This window comes from Panicum virgatum, chromosome 5N, assembly GCF_016808335.1.
Source record: "Panicum virgatum strain AP13 chromosome 5N, P.virgatum_v5, whole genome shotgun sequence".
Taxonomy (NCBI): domain Eukaryota; kingdom Viridiplantae; phylum Streptophyta; class Magnoliopsida; order Poales; family Poaceae; genus Panicum; species Panicum virgatum.
In genome coordinates this window covers 30,839,175-30,857,201 of record NC_053149.1, presented here as the reverse complement: position 1 = coordinate 30,857,201, position 18,027 = coordinate 30,839,175, and positions in this window count along the sequence as shown.

Sequence of the window (18,027 nt, the reverse complement as noted above, 5' to 3'; positions counted from 1 at the left end):
TAGATTTGTTCCATCTTACTATGCACGTGATCTATTAAACTAGCTGCAGTAATTAAAACAGGGTACTAAAAGTGTAGAAGAATACTATCAAGAGCTGCAAATGGGTATGCTACGCTGCAATTTAGAGGAGGATGTGGAAACTGCTATGGCTAGATTTTTGGGTGGGTTAAACCGGGAGATTCAGGATATCCATGCTTATAAAGAGTACACTAACATAACCCGTTTGTTCCATCTTGCTTGTAAAGCTGAAAGGGAAGTGCAGGGATGACGTGCAAGTACCAAGACTAACATTTCTGCAGGGAGGAATTTTTCCACGCAGCCCCGCTCGAGCATTCCATCAACTGGACGTGTTGTTGCACCTTATTCATCGTTAGCTCGGACAGCAGCCCCACCTTCTAGCGACAAGCCTCGTGACAGCCCCGCAATTTCAGCAGCAAAGACTACGTAAAAACCCGCTGCAACCACTTCATCAGTGGCATCCATGGGCAGAACAAGAGACATTCAGTACCACCGCTGCAAGGGATTTGGACATGTCATACGTGACTGCCCAAGCAAGCGTGTTTTGGTGGTCAAAAATGATGGTGAGTACTCATCTGCTAGTGAACTTGATGAAGATACACTTGCATTGCTTGCGGCTAACCATGCAAGAAGTGAGGGCTGCTCGGAAGAACATATTAATGCAGCAGAAGCCGACCACTATGAGAGCCTAATTGTGCAGCGAGTGTTGAGCGCACAAATGGAGAAAGCAGTGCCACACCTTGTTCCAAACAAAGTGTGTCATTAAAGCGTGTTCGTGTCGCATGATCATTGATGGCGGTAGCTGCAACAACTTGGCCAACAACGACATGGTGGAGAAACTTGCACTCTCCACCAAATCGCATCCACATTGGTAAGACAAAGGTAACTAAGCTTGTGCGAATCAATTTTGCCATTGGATCCTATAAAGATGTTGTTGAATGTGATGTTGTGCCTATGCAAGCTTGTAGTATCTTGCTAGGTCGACCATGGCAATTTGATAGAGATTCTATGCATCATGGTAGATCAAATCAGTACTCTTTCTTATACCATGATAAAAAGATTGTGTTGCACCCTATGTCACCTGAAGCAGTTATGCAAGATGATGTCGCTAGAGCCAAGAAAATAGAGATAACTTTGATCCAAAAAGAGAGATAACTTTGAAGGGAAAATGCATGCTAGCTACTAAATCTGATATTTATGAACTGGTCACCTCCAAATTAGTTGTCTATGCTTTGGTTTACGAAGATGCTTTGGTTTCCCTTCACGATGTGCAGCATTCTTTGCCTCCTACTATTGCTAACATTTTGAAGGAATATGCTGATGTGTTCCCAAGTGATGTACCACCGGGGCTACCCCCACTTCGAGGGATCGAGCACCAGATTGACCTCATTCCTGGTGCTTCATTGCCAAACCATGCGCCATATAGGACCAACCCGGAAGAAACCAAAGAGATTCAGTGTCAAGTGTAGGAATTGCTTGACAAAGGTTACATCCGTGAGTCTCTTAGCCCTTGTGCTGTTCCGGTTCTTTTATTGCCAAAGAAAGATGGATCATGTCGTATGTGTGTGGATTGTAGAGCAATTAATAACATCACCATTCACTATCGACATCCAATTCCCCGCTTGGATGATATGCTTGATGAATTGAGTGGTGCTGTTGTATTTTTGAAAGTTGATTTGCGTAGTGGTTACCACCAAATTCGCATGAAATTGGGAGATGAATGGAAAACTACTTTCAAAACTAAGTTCGGGCTATATGAGTGGTTAGTCATGCCATTTGGGTTAACTAATGCACCTAGCACTTTCATGAGATTAATGAATGAAGTTTTGCGTCCTTTCATTGGAAAATTTGTTATTGTCTACTTTGATGATATATTGATCTACAACAAATCAATGGATGAACATCTTGATCATTTGAGTGTTGTTTTTGCTACTCTACGTGATGCACGTCTTTTTGGTAATCTTGAGAAGTGCACCTTTTGCACGGATCGAGTATCTTTTCTTGGCTTTGTTGTCACTCCACAGGGAATTGAAGTTGAGCAAGCTAAAGTGGAGGCCATTCAGGGGGGGCCTATCCCCTAGACCATCACCCAAGTGAGAAGCTTTTTGGGACTTGCTGGATTTTATCGTCGCTTCATGCAGGATTTCAGCACCATTGCTGCACCATTGCATGAATTAACAAAGAAGGGAGTTTCTTTTTCTTGGGGCGATGCGCAAGAGAACTCCTTCAATATTTTGAAAGATAAGTTGACACATGCACCTCTCCTCCAACTTCCTGATTTTAGTAAGACTTTTGAGCTGGAATGCGATGCTAGTGGGATTGGATTGGGTGGTGTTTTGTTACAAGAAAGAAAACCCGTTGCATATTTTAGTGAGAAATTGAGTTGTCCTGCTCTGAATTATTCTACTTATGATAAGGAATTGTATGCTGTTGTGCGAAAATTAGAAACATGGCAGCATTATCTTTGGCCCAAGGAATTTGTCATACATTCTGATCATGAATCTTTGAAGCATATTCGTAGTCAAGGAAAGCTGAACCGCAGGCATGCTAAGTGGGTTGAATTAATTGAGTCTTTTCCCTATGTCATCAAACACAAGAAAGGGAAAGAGAATGTCATTGCTGATGCTTTGTGTAGGAGGCATACTTTGCTAACACAACTAGATTACAAGATCTTTGGTCTGGAAACAATTAAGGAGCAATACATGCATGATGACAATTTTAAAGATGTGTTGCTTCATTGTAAAGAGGGTAGAGCATGGAATAAATTTGTGGTTAATGATGGTTTTGTGTTTAGAGCTAACAAGCTATGCATTCCAGCTAGCTCTATTCATTTGTTGCTGCTACAGGAAGCACATGGAGGTGGATTGATGGGACATTTTGGAGCAAAGAAGATGGAGGACATCCTTGGTGGTCATTTCTTTTGGCCAAAGATGAGAAGAGACGTGGCGAGATTTGTTGCTCACTGCACCACATGTCAAAAGGCTATGTCTCGACTAAACCCCCACGGTTTATATATGCCTTTACCTGTTCCTAGTGTTCCTTGGGGGGATACATCTATGGATTTTGTGGTTGGTTTGCCTCGTACTAGGAAAGGGCGTGATAGCATTTTTGTGGTGGTTGATAGATTTTCAAAGATGGCACACTTCATACCTTGTCATAAGATAGATGATGTTACAAATATTGCTGATTTGTTCTTTCGGGAAATTGTGCGTTTGTATGGTGTGCCAAATATCATTTTTTCAGATCAAGATGCTAAATTTCTTAGCCACTTTTGGAGAACCTTATGGGCAAAGTTGGGGACCAAGCTTTTGTTTTCTACCACTTGTCATCCCCAAACAAATAGTCAAACTAAAGTAGTGAATCGAACTTTGTCAACAATGTCGAGGGCTATTTTAAAGAAGAACATTAAAATGGGAAGATTGTTTGCCTCACATTGAGTTTGCTTATAATAATTTGCTGCACCCTACTACAAAGACGTGTCCTTTTCAGATTGTTTATGGCCTAATTCCTCGTGCTCCTATTAATTTAATGCATTTGCCAACTTCTGAAAAATTGAACTTTGATGCGACGCAGCGTGCTGAATTGATGTTAAAACTACATGCAACAACTAAAGAAAACAAAGAACGCATGAATGCTAAGTATAAGGTTGCTGGTGATAAAGGAAGGAGGCAATTCACTTTTGAACCGGGAGATTTGGTTTGGTTACATTTGAGAAAGGAAAGGTTTTCTGAATTGAGAAAATCTAAGTTGATGCCTAGAGCTGATGGACCTTTTAAAGTGCTACAACGAGTAAATGAGAATGCATATAAGCTTGGTCTTCCTATAGATTTTGGGGTTAGTCCCATGTTGGCACTCCTTAGCCTAACGAATTACTCCGCAAGCGCACAGAGACAGATTGTAGCTTTCACCAGGTGAGTAAGCCTGTGATATCGAATCCAAGGAACGATAAGCTTTGACTAGTGGTCTGTAGCGATTCAGCCGGACCCGCCAAGGAGCGGAGGTACGAGGGTAAAGGGCTTATCTCTAGATAGAATCCTAATTACTAAGATAACTTGAAAAGCTACTAACTTGATCTGCTTCGGCGGCCTAAGAGAAGGGCACAAAAAGGGATGAGAGGGGGCCCAACATTCCTTCGGCAACTACTGCTATGAAAGCACAAGAACGTGGTGGACTACTAGGGACGGACAAGGCTATCACCACTTGCCACCAACCACTGCAGTACCGGGGGGTGGAACACAACCCGAGGTAACTAACCAAGCCTAAGCAACACGCCTAAACTATCGAGTTACTGACTTCCACCTCGCGCTAAGGCAAGAAGAAACCCCAAATGGATAGAACTTGCTATCTACGCAGACATGGGATCCCACAGATCAAAGAGAGTAACTAAGCAAGTAACTTAAGTAAAAAGTAAACTAGCGAGAAACTAAAGATAAGCGAGGAAAACTTACTTGATTATAAGATTCCCCTGAGGTGGGTACAAGATGGGGTAAGGTTGAGAGAACTCGACTCCGCCCCTTTAGCCTGGCTTCCGCCAAAGCTCTCACCTCACACTCTCCCTATTCTACTAAGAATGAAACTAAAACTATGAGGCACTCAAGCTCCAAAGGTGTGTTACAAGTGAGGTGAGGGTGGTCCTATTTATAGTGTGCCAAGTTTGGTTCTCGACGGTTAATTCAGGTAGTGCCGGTTGTAAGCAACAGTGGAGGCAGTGCTTGACTTCTATGTGAAGGCTGGAGATGAGACACTGGAAAGTGGGGCCGGGCGGCCTGGGCTAGACCGGCCGGCCTGGCCCTGCCTCCACGTGTCACCGCCTTCCTGTGGGCCGGTCCTGATTGCTTTCGGAGGTCGGTCCTTCAGGCGGTTTGATCAACCGACTCCGTCTTGAGCTGGGCGGCCTACCTCCAGCGGCCACTCGGTCCTCCGTTGCTCTGACACATTCCTCTCTGGCCATGGATCAATCTTGGATAGGGTGGATGTTGCATACTTAACCATGGCCCAGGTTGGTTTCTCTTTTGGATATGGGTCCAAGCCTTCGGGGTCCAAGTTGTGTACTTCTGGGTCCAACCCATTGAAATGGCTTGAATTCGCCCTCTATGTGACTTTGGTAAAGTTTCATGCCAAGATTCCACCGAAAGTATGCCGATAGACCGGATTCGAGCCTTCCGGTCCAAACAGCGTCCGTTTTGGGTCAAATTTGGATATGTTGTTCCTGAAGTCAAATAAACACCAAAACTTATGGAACTCATTAGTAATAATGGTTATGGCCTATATTTCATGAAATCAGGCAGGGCGTTGGCAGCGAAAATCATCAATATCGACTGCCAACACACCCCCACAGCCAGACTTTGCCCGCCCCAAGCAATAAGGTCGAGAAAAGAGCGAAGACTGGTTTCATGAACTCAAACTATGCATTAGAATTATTTCTTACCTTTCTTTGCATTCCTTGGATTCCAGGTGGCTAACATCTTCATCTTTGTCTATTGATCCTTAGAACTTGTCACCAAGAATCAATGCAAGTCTTTCTTCTCGGAGCTTGGAGGGTTTTCAGATTTTTTTTCGAAATAAGGCTAACTCTTGGATGCTCATGGTGTATGATTCTCTCAAGCCAAAGCCTCTTTCTTTTGTATGATAGCAAAGGTATGTGCTCATCTTTACCATTTATTTTGCAAGCTCAAACAAAGTGTCTCTAAGTTGCAAATGCCATTCAAATACTTTGATCATGTGCATGTGTAAACAACGACACTTGTCCGTCATCTATACGCTTGCTCTTATCATCTTCCCCTTTCTTTCTTCTCTCTCTCTCTTCTTTTTTTACGAACAAGGATCCATGAGCATGATGACTCACTTTACTTGTTTTCTTTTTGTTTCAGGGGGATGACGAGCTTTTGTATGATTGATCATGATGGACAGTGATTGATGTCGTGTACGTGTATGATCAAAGTAAGGAATGTGCATAGCATAACTTGAGAGGCAATAGGTTTGAACAAGCTCAAAATGTACAAGATAGCTATGTGGAATCATAGAAACTACTCTCATGTATATATGTGGCATTGGTGGTGTTTGAGCATAAGGGAGTTGCCATGATTTTTGTTTTCAATATAAATACCTCCAAGTCCTTGAATTAGAGCAAGCATGACTTTGGATCAAAGTATCATAAGAGTCAATAAACAAAAGATCTGATGATCCTAACATAGTTAAGTTCCAAAGGCATGTAAATACTTGCATGAGAAATAAGACTTAGGCACAAGTTGATTTTCATGAAATGATTTCATCTTTCTCTAAGTTCTTGTTCAAATTTTAGTTTGTATTAAACCAGGCACAATTTGAACTGATCTTTTAGAGAAGTGAGCTATAGGAGTTGCAAACCTGCAGCACGAGAAAGATCTCGGTGTTTCACTGACAGTGGGGCCGGGCGGCCTAATCTTCCACCGTTCTACAAACGGCCTGTTGCATGGTATCCGTTGTGCTACGCGTGTCACAAATCCGTTTGGTGTTGCAGCAGATTGCAGAATTGCTATGCCGATCGGCCTAGATTTGGCCTCCTGGTCTTTTCTGCAGCGAAATGCTCTCAACTTTTTCTGGTGCTCTCCAGTCATTGTGTGTGCTGTAGATTCCTGGGTACTTCGCAGAATGTGAGAACAAGGGTGTGGTTTGCACACAAGTGTGTCCCAACCACAAACATGACATGGGGAAACTTATTTTATTCAATTCAAAATTTTATGAAATCAAACTAAGGTGCTGGAGAAGGGAAACAAAATAAAGGAAACAAAGCAGCACCTACACCTAATCTACTTATTCTATCCTCCCTATCTAGACCTAGATCCTTGGGTCGGGGGCTCGATAGAGCTCCTCGTTCCCGGTGGCCTTAGCAAGGCATTTGATCTTCGAATAAACAGCCTTGCGCAGCGTATCCACCTTATCGTCCAGATCCATCCGGTCGATCTCGGACTCTGCCACCCGCTCATCCATGTTGTTGAGCCAGAGTTTAAGAGCAGCGAGCTGCTCACGGAGTGCGGCGATATCGTCCTTGTCCTCCTCCTCCTCCTCGTCCCTATCCTTGTAGGCGTGGATCTCCGGAGGACCCTGGATCGGTGGTGGCGATCTGAACCGTTGCACTGATCCTGGGTTGGAGTCAATGGACTCCATCTCCTCCCGATCCAATGGCAGGCACAGCTCCTTTGCCGCGGCCGACCTTCCGTCCAACCACACGAGTGCATGGTGGACTTGGTCTGGCCAGAGTGTACACCGGGGACTTGGGCATCACTGCCTGGATGGCAGCGACTTGCATCACATGGCCGCGGGAAGATGATGGCACGAGACGTTTCCTGATGGCTTTCCATGGGGAAAGGACCCCGATAGTTGGCTGTCCAGGAGTGCACGCACGAAGCCACCCATTGCCCCTTGACGCAGGGCTTTTGGAGGGTGACGACGCGCAAGCTGGAGATGACCGGCGCGAGGGGGAGGCTAGGCGGCCTCCCATAGGCCGACCGGCCTGAGGAGCGGCTCGCTGGCCTGGCGGCAATGTGATGGTATCAGCCATGGGAATTGGCTCGATGATCCGCAGGTTGTAATCCAAACTTTGGCTCTGGATGGATTTGGTGGGAGCAGAAGGAGTGGAACTGTCCATGGCTGTAGATTGTGGAGTTCTGGGCGAGGATTGCGATGCCATGGACGTGATCTTGGCTCAAGAATTGGTGGGCGAGATCTTGGATTGCAGGAAAGGAGTGGAGTGGCAAGGAGGCAGAGGCCTCCCGACTTAAATCAACTCTGATCGGTGCAACTCCTTCAGAAGTGGAATGTTCACCCGATGAGGAGCGTTACTGTGCAACGGCTCTCTGAAATGAGTCCAGGAGAGGCCGGGCGGCCTGGGCAAAGGCCGAGCGGCCCTGGCAAGGCCAGCCGGCCCCACAATCTAAAGTGTAGGCTTCGGTCTTCTGGCAGGTGCTCTCTCATCATGTGTAGGCCTCAATTCTTGGGGTAGTTTTTCCAGGGGTAGGAAGGGAAGAAAATAATAGAGTAGAAAAGGGTTCTACCCCAAGATAAGGCTGGTTTCGGGTCTGGCGAAGACCATAGACGAGATTTTTCATATCTCGGAAAGCTTGAAGACGTCTACTTCTTCGAGTTTCGGCATTTCTTGTTCTAGGAACACTTTAAGTCTTTGGCCATTGACCTTGAAGATGTTCCCGTCATCATCTTGGAGGGTAACCGCGCCGTGATCGGCGGCGTCAAGCACTATGTAAGGGCCTTCCCACTTACTTCTATGTAACACCCGGTTTATAAAAGGACATAAACCGAGCAATCATATACGTGCCAGGATCAAGTCACACGTATATACAACAGAATGAACAGTATATCACAGCACATATCACGTAAAAGATATAATAAAGCGAATACGAATGTTATTTATTACATTAATGACAAAATGTCTGATACAGCGGAAGCGAAGTACAAATACGATAAAAACTATCCGAAGCTAAGCAGGGCGCCACAGGGACGTCGACTGGGAGATGAACGCCTAGAAGTCCTCGTAGTCCTGGTAGCGCTGAGCGAACTCCCTCGCGTTGGCAGGAACTGAGCAGTAGCAGCGTATCCAAGAGGAAAAAGTAGAGAAGAGGCAAGGGTGAGTACACAACTTGTACTCAACAAGTATAACACAAACTATGAGGCTCAAAGGTTGGCTGACTCAACTGCATTAGCTTTTAAGTTTTGGCAAAATTTTATTAAAGCTATTTACTACAAGTTGATGAATTTACCATAAACCCAGTTACATAGTAATTAATCATGTTACTACTGAGAACCAAACCGAAACCACCAAGGTAACCCCGAGAGGCACCTCCCTCGTCGGAAGGAGATAACCCCACTAATCAAAAGGAGGATCTGGGCCGCTCATTACCGTGAGCACGGCTAGTATACCAGTTTTACACTCTGCAGAGGTTGCACATCTTTACCCACAAGTTTGAGCTATCCTAGTTGTTCATCACACTTCCTTAGGTGAGATGGCTAGCGACTCACTACGAGGCCGTTACAAAGGACACGTTGGTAAGGTGTAACCGCTAAGGATTCAGTCAATGCAATGATGGGGCCCACCTCGAGGGGGTACAAGACAACACAGACCAGCCTCGTAGCATAGGGACCATTGAAGCTCGACTCCCCTCTTGCCCCGCAGGTAAGTTACTCCCGAACCAAAATGACCTAATTAGTAAGCCAAGACCGTCCCATTCCAGTCTTGTGGTAGCGTTGTTGTCCCAGGTTGTCGCTCTATGAACCAGTCCTTATGGAGAGTGGCCAACCAGGCAGTAAGCACCGTGCTGGCCCCCTAAACCATGTTTCTAACAAAACCAATTTTAACAAGACGTGAACCACTGAAGCCACATAGAGGGTCACTCTCAGAATTAAGTTGCATATATCATTAATCAAATTAATTAAAAAGGGCCATCATGTGTTATAGCTGTGGCAGTACCGCCCTAATTAATCCGGCTCAAGTGCGCTAACCATCATCTTAAAGACAATCCCAGCTAACACGCACTTCAAACGGAGTAATTCGGCAGTGCTGTCGGGTAAAGTCCCGAAGAATCCACCTGAGCGTCGATCGAACCCAAAGCTTACATGTAACCCACACGAAGGTGAGTCCAGAGAGTACAACATTTCACAAATATATTACATTACGGAGTCTTAACTTAATTATTACAAACCAAGTTCAAAATCTTTGAAAGGTACTTGAAATTCGAAATGAAAGTAGTTCAGAGTTCACTGCAGCGGAAATAAAACGAGTTCTAAACGACGATACATGATGTCATGATGAAGCCCGTACATGACATCACTCGGCATTGCCATCGTTGGCCGGAGTCGTATCCCACTCCACCGACCAACCAGGGGGTAAGGTACACGGCCAAGTCGAGCTAGCAATCATGTCCTCAAAAGTATTACCTGAAATAAAATTGAGCCACAAGCAAGGCTGAGTATACTAATACTCCGCAAGGCTTACCCGACTAGGATATAACTAACCTTCTAACTAGACATGCAAGGCTTTTGGCTTGAGGGGTTTGTCTTTGCCGAAAAGCAGTAAGTCCTTATTTTCCGATTTTAGCTTTCAAGTTCTATTATGCTTAACCATTCTACATTAGCATCTATCCTAAAGCATACATGGTGGAAAGCAATTATTTTTCATCATTCAACCATATTTCTCATCATCATTGTTCCACTTCTTACTCTATGTGGCAAAAGGGTTAAGCAGTCTCAATATCCGTGAGAGACGGACGATTCGAATCGAATTTATTAACCTGGCCAGGCAGACCTAAACACACGCATGGGGAATGCAATCACCCACGCGACTTTTCCCCTTTTTCCCCGGGCATGAAACAGGCCCACCGTCCTAGGGTGCCCTGCACCCGTGCGTGACCATAGACCAGACAGTGGGGAGTATGTTCCACGGCCGGTTCCATCAGGTACTTAAGCTTACCGATTACCATATTCTCGGCATGTGGTTAGTACGTTCAAACGCTTAACCACCACTACCACACACCGCGACCTTATCCATTTTGACTAAACAGACGGGGTATCACAAGTACAACAACCCCGCCCGTAAACCTTATATTGCAGTGTGTAGTAAGCATTCAACTCCTATGAGCTCGCGAGTGACAGGAAATCACTCGACTTCTACCGAACCATTAGCATAGCCGACTAGCGACCTACACATACTAGTGTTCAAGCATAGGTACCTAGGATCATGCAACTAAGGTTCCAAACAATTCCTGCAACTTAAATGCACAATAAACAGGAATACAAATAGTTGCATAATTTAAAATAGGTAGGACATGCTCCGGGGCTTGCCTTCCTGAGCGTAACTAGCTGTGGGCTCTTCCGAAATTGGGTTCGGGTCTTCAGTAGCTTCAGTTAGATTCACTTGAGCTTCACGCTGCTCACTCTCGGACTCCGGCACCAACTCGTACGTACCGTCAGGGAGAGTAGTCGAATCTATATGAAATGCATATGCGTGAGTTATTTTAGTGATACGATTTAATCAATTCTTCACTAAAGACTCGTAATTCAACGCAACTCAAGATGATTTATAAAATATTCTGTTACATTATTTGGGCAACCATTTATAGAGTAATAATCATTATACTGACTCCACAAAGTAACTCGGATGGGTTGTCTCTTTTATCCCTATGCAGCAAAAGAAAGATTTTACTTATTTATTGCTAGGTTAAGCATGTCCTTATCATAAATAAAGTTACACAGAGATTCTAAGTTTGAAATTTTTATGTAAGATACAAATCTAAATAACTTGCCTACTGTGAAATTTTCAGCCCATTTCATGCAGCCTATTAACCACGAAAAATAAAACAAACAGCTACTACTGGAAACAAAAATGAATTTTACAGGTCAAACTATGCAAGTAATGGTAATGAAATTTTAACTGAGGTTTGTCTACCTAAAGATGAGCCTGCCATAAATTTTTCACAATTAAACAAGCATTGTACAGGGCATGAAAAATAATACAATGTATAGTTGCATGGATCAAAACTAAATTCTACAGACGGTTATAGCAAGTTACAAGGCCTCATCTTTTACCAGAACGGTCACATATTCAAGATTAACCCCTAGAAAAATTATTAGAATTTTTCATGTACAGAAACTATTTTTCTTGATTTAGTGTAAATATCTATACTATTAATTAGTTGGACTGGTTCCACCTATCTAAAATTTCTCAAAAATTTTGTACAGTAACTAAATATCAAGTTAAAGTCACTGTAAAAGTTTGAGCTCATTAAACCAAGTTAAACAGTATGTACAAACAAACTAATTTAAACAAGGCATAAAGCAAGATTTAAATAAAACCGATAGCTAGGCATGTCAAAAGTCTATGAAACTTTTACACAATGTTATACATCTAACATGTACCCTACTGGCCAAAAATGGCTAACAACTCATGCTTGTAACTTGAGATCTAATATAAAGTATATTTTCTTTGTATTTTAATTGAAGTAAAAACTATTGAGCAAATGAAAAAGTACATGTAACAAAAGTTGTAGATCTATTTTCAAGGAGTCCAGAACAGTTGAGTTTGCATTTTTCTGATTTTTCTACGATTTTTAAACGAATTTACAAGTTCACTGGAAAATCTAGAAAATACAAAAACACAGATTGCAAAGGGGTCCCTGGAATTCTCACAGAACCCCCTGGAAACCTAAAACTATTCGCGCAGGGGTCCCTGGCCGGAGTTGGGGACAGAGGCGGCGGCGGTGGGGGTTTTCCCGGCGAGGAGGGGCTCGCCGGCGGCTGGGATGGGGCCCAGGGGAGAGAGCTCACCGAGCTCTACCTAAGGATGGGTGATGCGGTCGACGGGGGCGGCCGGAGCAGGGTCGGCCCGGCGGCGGCGGCTGCAGCGGACGACGGCGCTCCGGTGTGGGAGGAGGGGCAAGAGCAGGACGGGGAGCTTCACGGCGCCATGAGGAAGCTAGCTCGGGGGTCGATTGGAGTCGGGGAAGGGCGAAGCAGGGAGGTCCGTGGCGGGCGGGTGGCCGGCGATGTCCACGACGGCGACGGCGGTGTTCCGCGGCGCTGGGAGGCTCTGGGTGAAAATGGGCGGGCCTGGGAGTTGCCTGGGGGTGAATCGAAGCTAGCTGGGTACTCGATAGGGGTGGAGGAGGGCTGAGCTAGGCTCTCCGCGAGAGCCGTGGCTCGGCGGGCGGAAAATGGGGGCGCGGCGGCGCTGCGCGGTGACGCGGCGGCGCTGGCCGCTCTGGGCGAAGGGGTGGGGCAGATGCGAGGGGAATGGGGTGCGGGCGTGCGTGCACACGTGCGGCGCGAGCTAAATGGGGGAGTGAGGGTGTGAGGAGGGGGCGGGACGCTCGGCGGAGGAAGCAGGGCGTCGGCGGCGAGGGTAGCCGTGGCGCTCCGCGTGCGCGTTTATGGCGCGCTAGCGTGGCTGAGCGGCGAGGCAGCAGCGGGGCAGCGACGCAGTGAAGGCGAGGCGATGATGGCGGGGTGGCGTGCGGGCAGCAGGTGCACGGCCGGCCCGTTTGGGCGCTACGGCGGCGAGGCGGCGCGTCGCCGTGCGCTTGTCGCGGCGTGCGCGTCAACGGGCTGGGCGCGGCGAGGACAGCGTGCGCGCTCAAGTGGAGGGGCGTCAGCGGCGCGGCGAGGTAGCGCGGCGGCAGCGAGGCAGCAAGGCCGGGGCAGCAGCGCAGCGAGGCAGCGAGCGCACGCGCGCTCAAGTGCCTGCGCGCGCGCACAGAGCAGAGAGGAGAGAGTCAGCGGGGAAGAGAGAGAGGGGAGAGAGAAAGAGAGTGGAGAGAGGGAGAAAAAGTCAGCGGTTTGACTTGGTTCAAACTTAAGATTTTCAATGGAAACTCGAAAAATTTTGAACATGAAAGTTGTTCAAAATTAAATTTCCTACAACTTTCCTTTTAGGCAAAAATGCATTTGAGCGTTGGTTTGAAAGTTTAAAATTTGAAATCCAGTTTAATGATCCCGCTTGTGTTTCGGGGTTTTTCTCAAATTTTCATGTTAGAACTTGAAAAACTTTGGACACGAGAGTTGTTTATCTTGTCAAGCTCTACAACTTTCATGTTGGGCAAAAGTTCGTTTAATCAAAGATGCGAGAGTTGACTTTTTGGTGTATTTAAACGGAACCCGGCTTTTAAGTAATTAACCGACTAGGGTTAACTGTGTCATTGCATGTTAATTGCTTGTTTAATAGTGCCAAACACCTGAGGTGTTACAATAGCGCGGCACCTAGCACAACAAACCAAAATGCAACCCAAAGGATATATAAAGGATATAAAGTGGCTAGGAAATCCTTATAGGCATACAGTATTAAAATGCAGTATGAAAATGTATTTAAAAGTGATAGGTTGTTCATGTTATACTTGCCTTCCTCGTACTGCTCCTGCTGCTGCTCAAACTGGTCAGAAGACGGCTGCTCCGGGTACTGGTACTGGGGCTCCTCCGGTAGCTCAACGTCTACTCACGAACACATGGCCAAAAACAAAGCACAACAATAAGCATACAAGTAAACAATAGCAAAAGCTAAGAAACAGTACATCAATACATAAAAATAGCACACTAAACTAGTCTAAGACTATTCTACGTGTTACAACGATCGCGTGGACATAAAGAACGCTTAAAACAGAGTTAAAACGCATAATCTAGGCTAAAAACAAGTTCTAGGGGCTTATCTGCGAGAAAAACTAAGTTCCAGGGGGTTTTCTGCAAAAACCGAGGACTAAAACATAATTAAACCTTAGTTCTAGGGTCTAACGCACAAAAACTACCAGGCTGGACGGCGGGTTGTATTTTAAAGAAACCCAGGGTCTAAAACATAAAAAGCAGGGGCGGTTTTGGAATTATTTTTCAACAGACAAGGACTGCGGGTTTATATTGGGAAAAGTGGGGGTCTCTTTAGCAAGATTACCAGCACTGACCGGTATCCGCCTGGGTTGACCTGGGCTCGGGTGTTCCTGGGCCGTTTGATCTCTATCGGGCGGCCAGGGAGAGTTGGGCGCGCGGGCCGGCGGCACGGGTGACCGGAGTTCATCTCCCGCGGCGGCACAGCGCGGAAGTTCGCCGGAGTGCGCCGCTTCCGGCCCTCCGAGCTGGGATTTGAGCGTACTTTGGGTCGGGGAGGATATACGCGGAGCGCGTGATCCACTGGTGGGCTCAGGAAAGGGCTGCATCGGCCGGTGAGGACGGCCGGCAGTGACAGGCGGCTTGGGTTCGCCGGCGAGCGGGGTTGTGCGGCTGGGGTGCGCTATGCCTATGCTAGCAGGTCTAAAAGGGAGAGCGGGCTGAAGAGATCCTCACCGAGGCTTGATTCGGGCTGAAACGGCGCACAAGGTTCGACGGCGGCGAGTCCGGTGGCGAAGCTCGGCGGGGTGCGATGAGGGGTTCCTAGAGTGGAGCTCCGGCCTTCTAATCCCCTTGGTTCGACTCCTGGCGGTCCTGTGGAAAGGCTACAGGGGTCGGGGGGGGCTCCGGAGTCGCCGACGGCGAGGAAATAGGGCGGCGGCCGGGTTACCTGCAGTGGGGTTCGGGTGGAATTCCCGGCGAGGTGCGGACTGGAGTCGAAGGTTGCGGGCTCGGGAAGCTCCTAGGGCACGGGGCGGAGCCGCTGCACGGCTCTGCGGAGGCTTGAAGGCGGCAGAGCGGCGAGTCCATGGTGGTGCGGGGCTCTGCTCCGGCGGAGTTGCGGCGCAGGTGGGGCTAGGGTGCGGTGGTGGCTGCGGGGCGAGACTGGGGTTCGGAGGGGGCCGGGGATCCTACTTATAGGGCGGCGGCGTGGCCTGGGCGTGCGTGCCGGTAAGGAAGGCCGGCGAGATTTATGGCCGGGGATCTCGGCCGGACATTACGCGAGAGAGGGAGACGGAGCTGCCAGCGGACCCGGCTGGTCAGCGGGAGCGGGCGCTTGCGGAGGAAGGCGCTGACGTGTGGGTCCGCGGTGCCAGCGGGGAGGAGGCGAGCGCGCGGGCGGACGCGGCGCTGGGCTGAGCGGGACGCGGCACTGGCGGTGCTGGGCCGGGGGGCGCGCCGCTGGGCTAGCGCGGGCGTGAGGAGCGGGCCGTGCGGGGCATGAGTCGTGTGCGTTCGTTGGGCCAGGTCGCGTGCGGGTTGGGCCGCGAGGTGAGTGGGTCGTGGGGAAAAAGAATAGTGCTGGGTAGGTCACTAGGTTTGAGTTTGGGTTTTGGGTTTTCCTCTATTTCTCTTCCTTTTCTATTCTATTTGCCACTTCACTCCAATTCAAACCAAACAAACTAATTGAATTCAAACTTGAATTTGAATTCAACCCTAACACTCAAACAAATAAAATAATGCACCAGCATGAATGCATCAACAAAGTTAAACCTAAGAAAAAATTTTAATTACTAATGGAACAAAATTTTGATTAAATGCAAGACTAAACACAATAAACCTTAGAAATTTAAATAAAGCCAATTAAATTTATTAAAAAGGCTGAAATTTAAATTAGGGTGTTACATTCTAAGCCTACCATGACCAAACAATTGAATGCAGGAGTTAAAGAGGAGTACCTTATTCCCCGCTTTAAATTGCTTGATCTTGATTCGCTTATCATGCCAACATTTCGTACACCCCTTGTATAACTTGGAGCTATGGTACGCTTTTTCCCTTCACTTATCCAATTCAGCTAGTTGGATTTGTCTCTTAATTTCAGCTGATTGGAGATCCATATTCCACCTCTTGATTGCCCAATGTGACTTGAATTCTAGCTCAACCGGAAGATGGCAGGTTTTGCCGTAAACTAGTTGGTAAGGAGTCATCCCTATCGGAGTCTTATAGGCTGTCCGATATGCCCAAAGTGCCTCGGGTAGTTTGCTCTTCCAACCCTTCCCCATGGCATTTACAGTCTTCTGCAGAATGTTCTTGATTTGCTTGTTAGATGTTTCTGCTTGACCACTTGTTTGGGGATGGTATGGAGTAGTAACCCGGTGAGCTACTCCAAGTTCGCTGAGGCACTTTCTAAAGGTTTTATTGATGAAGTGTGATCCTCCATCACTAATCACGACTCGCGAAACTCCAAAGCGCGGGAATATGGTTTCCTGAAACATTCTTTTGGAGCTCGTTGAGTCGGCCGCAACACAAGGAAGTGCTTCTACCCATTTGGACACGTAGTCCACAGCCACAAAGATGTATTCGCATTGCTCTGACATAGGGAAGGGACCCATGAAGTCAACTCCCCTTACATCGAAGATTTCCACTTGAAGATTGCTCTTCAAGGGCATAGCATCTCGGGAATTGATGTTCCCGTACTTCTGACATCTTGGGCAATGCCGGACAAATTGTTTGGCGTCCCCATACATGTTTGGCCAGAAGAATCTACTCTGCCAAACTTTTGCATGGGTATGGAATGCTCCGTAGTGTTCTCCATAAGGCGAGGAGTGACAACGCTCAAGAATTTTCCGGGTCTCACAAAGCGGGATGCAACGGCGAAGTAGACCATCAGCACAGACTTTGCACATCTAGGGGTCGTCCCAAAGGTGGAATCTACTGAGGTGAATTAGCCTTTTCTTGTCTTCTCCTAGAGGTATGTATCCAGTTATCATGAAGTTCACTAGGTTAGCGTACCATGGACTGGATGCAGTGACCTTCAGGAGAGTATCATCTCTTAGATAATCGTTGATCGGAAGGTCCGATCCTTGGATTTGCATCCCGGAGAGATGATCAGCCACACAATTATCAGCTCCTTTCTTATCCCTAATTTCAATATCGAACTCTTGAAGGAGCAGAATCTAACGTATGAGTCGTGGCTTAGCGTCCTTCTTGGTGAGTAGGTACTTAAGTGCAGCGTGATCCGTGTACACTATCACTTTAGCACCAACCAAGTAGGATCTGAACTTGTCCATGGCAAAAACCACAGCCAAAAGTTCCTTCTCTGTTGTGGCGTAATTGAGCTGGGGGCCAGTCAGTGTCTTACAGGCATAAGATATGGCGTAGTGCTGCTTATCCTTGCACTGACCGAGCAATGCTCCAACGGCGTAGTCACTCGCATCGCACATGATCTCGAAAGGAACTCCAATCGGGGGGGGGGGTGGGTTGTATGATGGGTGCAGTAACGAGTGCCTTCTAGAGGGTATAGAAGGCTAGGAGGCAATCGTCATCGATGTTGAAAGTGGCATCCTTGGCAAGGAGATTTGTCAAGGGTCGGGCTATATAGGAGAAATCCTTGATGAATCTTCGGTAAAAGCCAGCGTGGCCCAGAAAACTTCTCACCCCTTGACATTTGTCGGGGGTGGCAATTGCTCAATCATCTCTATCTTTGCCCGATCCACTTCTATCCCTCTTTCGGACACTCTATGTCCTAGGACAATCCCCTCTCTGACCATGAAATGGCACTTTTCCCAATTAAGGACTAAGTGCGTGTCTTGACATCTCTTGAGAACTTTATCCAAGTTCTCAAGGCATTCGTCAAAACTCTTTCCATAGACTGAGAAATCATCCATGAAGACTTCCATGATGTTCTCGATTAGGTCAGAGAAGATCGCCATCATA